This window comes from Pristiophorus japonicus, unplaced genomic scaffold (assembly GCF_044704955.1).
Source record: "Pristiophorus japonicus isolate sPriJap1 unplaced genomic scaffold, sPriJap1.hap1 HAP1_SCAFFOLD_29, whole genome shotgun sequence".
In the NCBI taxonomy this organism is placed as follows: Eukaryota; Metazoa; Chordata; class Chondrichthyes; family Pristiophoridae; genus Pristiophorus; species Pristiophorus japonicus.
Genome location: NW_027252668.1, coordinates 15,182,167 through 15,187,679, shown reverse-complemented (window position 1 = coordinate 15,187,679; position 5,513 = coordinate 15,182,167). Strand labels below are relative to the sequence as shown.

Here is a 5,513-nt window from a genome sequence, read left to right as displayed (position 1 = left end):
TTGTTCCGTACTCTTGTAGCTAACGACATTTTAGGTGCAAATCCAAGTACTTTTTGCAACGTGGGCAGGGATCTGCCTCAACCATCCTTTCAGCGGTGTGCTACAGAACCCTCTGGGTGAAAAATTGTCCCCATAAATCACCTCTAAGCCTCTTACCAATTACAATAAATTCATGCTTCCTCTTTGTTGACTGATCTGCTAAGGGAAATAGGTCCGCCTTAACACCTCTACCTAGTCCACTTATAATTGTGTATGCCTGAATACCGTCTCTCCTCAGCCTTCTCTGTTCCAGAGAAAACTAACACAGCCTATCTAATCGTTCCTAATAGCTCAAGTTCTCTGTTCCAGGCAACATTCTCGTAAATCTCCTCTGCATTCTCTCCAATGCAATTACATCTTTCCTGTAATGTGCTGAAACAGTACTCTAGTGGTGGCCTAACTAGTGTTGTATGCAGTTCAAGCATAACCCTCCTGCTCTTGAATACTATGCCTCCACTGGTAAAAGCAAGTATTCCATATGCTTTATCAACCACATTATCTACCTCGCCTGCAACGTTCAGGGACCTGTGGACCTGCACTCCAAGGTCCATTTTTTCCACTACACTTCTTAATGTTCTACAATTTATTGTGTATTTTCTTGCCTTATTTTCCCATTAAAGTATATATTAATAATTTGAGACATGTCATGAGCTGAGTGCAGCAAGCTAGGGAAAAAAGGTGAATTTGGATAAGAATTTTCAGGTGATTGACAAAAGAACCACATGCATCAAATATTTAACACACTACCCACGAGGATGTGACTGGACACACGTGTGCAGAATACAATGGATTCATAGTCCATCGCGTTATCAAGTCGGTCACCTAGTCTCGCAACACGATCAGCCATTCCGTTTATTTATTTTTGCATCCAAACAGAATTCCCCTGTGACAACGTGCCTTCACCGCTTGTCCTGCCCGTGCACCCAAATCGACAATATTGAAAATCTACAATCAGCTTCTGTAAGCAAAGGGCCTTCCGTTACTTCAAGTGAGCGACTTTCAAAAATGGTCGGCTTTGAGACAGATTCAGAACAGAAAAAAATATGTTTCGCCCGGTGAGTTAAATGACCGTGACAAGACCTCTTTTGCATTGAAGCAAATCACCTTCATCATTCAGCCTCGCATCAGTGCCATCACCAGACAAACTGTTGCGGGGAGAATTGTGTGCAAAGTAAAGGAGTGCTATTGATTGTGGAAGGCAGAAAAAGCTGGGAGAAGAGGTGGGTTTGAAGGAGTAAATATGTGCCCACCGCTAAAAACGTAATATCTGTTTAATTTTGTAAGGATAGATGTTTGGCTGTGTTCTATCAGCAGGTGCTGTAGTGAATAAAATAAATAAAGCGAGATGTGCCATGACTCGGATTCGAACCGAGGTTGCTGCGGCCACAACACAGAGTACTAACCACTATACGATCACGGCGCCACACACCAGCTGTCACGGTTTTCGTCTGATTGCAGCAAAGTTACATACGGCGCTGGTCAGAAAATATATCGTTTTTTGATGAGGCCGAATTCGACCCCGCCAGAAATTGTAGCCACAGTAGTAAGCGACCAAGGCCACGCACTGAATAGGGCCTTAATCCAGAATGGGAACTAGTGCAACCCCAGTTACGTTTAAAACGATTGCAGCTCTGTTCCATGCCAAGAAACTCTCCCTTTGTGAATCATGAAGATAGAAAGTGCCAGCCCCGCTGTGAGTCAAACCGAGCATCTTTTGTTTACTCGATAGGCGCTTTGACTAGTTAAGCCACAGATTCAAACCACGCCTTTGGTTTATCGCCTCCACTCACTCATATCTATCAGCCACCTGTCACTTCCATTTAGAGTTTGAGTCCATTTTATATTTAAGCATCTCTCTTGTCTATTCCGCCATGTGTGCCAATGCTGCCTGTATCTCTCGCTGCATTTATCTCGATGTCAATCCGTGCGTTGATTCTGAATGGATACCTATGTTTGTCTCTAACGTGAAATAAATAAAGGACGTAGACAATTCCTCCTCTGACACCAGGGAAATGAGGAGCCAACATTTATAACAAGATATTGTTTATTGTGATCCAGAAAATACAATATTCCAACTTGAACGATTTAGATTCAGTTCTGTGCGAACGAGATTATGACCCCAACGTGTTTCCAATAAGCCATATTTTAAATCGATGTCCGAAGCAGTCCCATTTCACCTCAACGAGATTCATAACAGTAAACATAGAAGCAAGCAGTGAAACGATATTTGCAGAAAGAGTTGTGAGACTGCAGAATGCACTGGCTCAGAGCAACAGATTTAAAACCGGTTTAAAAATATGCAGCGTGTGGGGTGAAGGGGCGAGAGAGGCAGGCGAACCACAGGAAAGTCGGGGGAGTTCTTTCCTGACGACAGCATCATTGCGCGTGGCATGGTTATTTTGCTGTTAAATATGAATACAATGCAACGTGTGTTTGCAGCTGTTTCTGTTTCTGTCCTGTTACGTTCATAGGAAAATAGAAACAGGAGGTGGCTATTCAGCCTCTCAAGCTTGCTTCGACATTTAATTAGATCAGGGCTGGTCTGTGCGATGATTCCATACACCTTCACAACCTTGTCTAACAACAATCTATCAATCACTAGTTTGAAATTGTCAATCGACCCCCAATATCAACCGATTTTTAGGGGAGGAAGTTCCAGGATTTCCCTACCTTCTGTGAGCAAATCGATTCCTTTCATCATCCTTGGACAGGTTAGCTCTCATTTTACGTGTAGCTCCCATTTAACTGGACCCTCCCACTACGGAAAATATTTCTCTCTATCTTACACCTATTTGTTTGCAGCTCTGACCGAATTCCATACCCCACAACATTACCTGTTCCCCTGATGCTGTCCCTCTAATTTGTATTTTGAGATCATGCCACTTTCTCTGATGATTCTCTGCACCCGATCTCCACAATTGGATTAGTTGTCGATCATTGGCAGCAGGCGGCAGAAGCGAGCATGATATGGAACCTGACAGAGAATGCTGCTTCACATGGTTGCCTTATACCCCGCGGGAGCTTGCGGGGATTGCAAAACCTTCATATGTCACGAAGTTAGAATTAAGGAATCGATGTCTCAAAGTGCCACTATGTAGAAGAAGCGCCTCATTGTGTGGGTGTATTTGAGACACAACAGGATTGTATCCGTCTGACTCCAGATTATAAGACTGCGTGATCGTATCACACCTGTGTCGCGGCGGCCTTTACTCCAGATGTCCGTCCAAATAAAACAAAACTCTTCACAGTAAATACTGTCATCTTTTCACGTTTAGAGAACGGGTTTCTCGGAGCAATGTGCCTGGTTCTCCTATTAATGCGTCGATAAAAAGACAGAGGTTAAATGATTTTCAGAGATACCTTCAAAACATATCAAATCTTACATTCACTAACATGAAGCACAAAGTCGCTAATTCAGAAACGTATTCTGTATTCGGATCTGTGTCGCAATCTGTAGCAGATTAGATTTCTAGGTAAACTTCAAACAATCATTCAAAGGTTGTGGGTTCGCGTTCTACCCGTCTTGTTGCTGATTCAAGTTTCGGTGAGGAACTTTTGCAGCACAACTACAACTCATTCATTACTGTGGGTCATTGAATTGGAATTGCCGGAATAGCGCAGTTGGCAGCGCGTTTTGCTGAAGACGTAAAGATTCCGGGCTTCGGAAGTTTTTAGTTATTTTGTGTCTCTTTCTTTGGTCCGATTCTCGAAATAGTGCGGCCGGAATGAAGACAGATGAGGTTTTGCTCCGCATGTTCACTTCCGGTGTCCTAAACACCAAACCCTGCCTAAAATTTGAGCCGATAACCTTTGAATGTGTCTGTATAATAGAATGATGTTAATGGTCAATGCAATACGCATTGCGCCACAAAGCCGCTCCCGAGCCCTAACACCTCAACGGTCCGCTCCCGAGCCCTAAATCCTCAACGGTTTTAATGTGTTTCTTGCAGCACCATTGCCAACATCTGCCGAATTGTTCAAATCAAAAAAACGCCGAAAATCCTATAAATGGCAGTGGTAGTCTGAGGAGTAGGGTTGCTCCCAGCGAGCGGGGCGGTTTGTCCGCTCCCGTCAAACTTCCTTTCCCACCTCTAAGTGATCGCTTGCAAACGTCGAACACATGTGATGATCTTTATCGAAATTCTCAACAAGCTGTTCAGCGGAATTCTTGCTTGTGTTGATTATTATGTCGGAAGCATATACAGATACTCCGTGTGTTTACACATATTCCACTTTGTGCCAAAACCATTGTCAGAGCGTTGAATTAGAGTCTGGTTCTAGATCATTTTTCCTAACTTTGGAGTTACTGATTTATGAATGGAAACGGCCCCGCTCCCTCCTATAAATCTGTAATACAAAAACGCTATTGTAAAACTCTCACCTGCACTTGCAACATTGCGGCCCAGAGGAACCTATCTGCTCACATGGAAACTCTAATAAGTAGATAAAGTTTGGGAACCGACCTAATGTACCTTCAACTCCGCTGCACATGTTACTAGCAAAACCATTGTCTGTTAGCGTTGAGGCATTTCGCCTGTCTGTACTGTCATATAAATACTGCGCACTAATCGATCATGCCACTAGAGCCACATGCAGATGCTGTGCGGTATCAGTGCAGCTCATAAAAAATAAGACATAGAATCATCGAATCATTCAGCACAAAATGGGGCTGTCCATCCATCGCGTCTGTTCCGGCTCTGTAAATTACACGCATACCAATTATTTTTCGCCGTAGTACTGGTTTATAATTGTGTTGTTTCTGTTTATGATTTATAATGCAGGAAATACATATTCATATTTGGGTGAGTGCAATGTAATTAAAGTGGAATTAAACCCGGACTCGAGGAGAAATTACGAGGAGATGATTACAAAAATCAGCGTTGTATGATATTTAAATTTGTAAGATTAAGTTGTGATTTGATTGAAGTTGTCACGATATTAAGGGGAACTGATAGTATAACCAAAGAATTTGTTTATGCTGGTTGGATTTTCGCGGACTCCCCTCTCTGCGGTTTCCCTGTGCAGCTTTGATCCCTGCTCGCAGCGGGTACTTTCTCTATTGAAAGCAATTATCCAAATCGTTTAATTTCTTCAATCGGAACCCTCTGGAGGGTTTTGGAGATTTAAAGACCTGTTCTGAGGAAACAAAAGGTTTCGGGAGAGACCTGGAATATTTACGTACTTCAAGAAGGCATGCTGGGACGGCTGACCTATTTCCAAAGTTATTCGGCAGATTGCCCGGAAGTTTCAGAAAAGGAGGCCTCGAGAGAATGCGGATCATCATCACCTTCTCAAGGACAATGAGAGATGGGCAATAAGTCATGGCCTTGCCAGCGATACTGACATCCAGGAATGAACGACGCCGATTTAAAAAATATTTTTTTTTGTGAAGAGTTTGTCTCATTCAATATCTTACTAAAGTTTCCAGCAATTTTTATTTTTTGGTTTTAACATTGCAACTCTGAGTTCGTTTA

At 42.8% G+C, this 5,513-nt stretch overlaps 1 non-coding gene across 1 annotated transcript; it reads right to left on the bottom strand.

Annotated features, from left to right (window-relative positions):
• Positions 1-1,387: 1,387 nt before the first annotated feature.
• On the bottom strand, positions 1,388-1,459 carry trnah-gug (transfer RNA histidin (anticodon GUG)). Its single transcript has one exon. It is a non-coding gene; the product is annotated as a tRNA-His (tRNA).
• Positions 1,460-5,513: the final 4,054 nt, after the last annotated feature.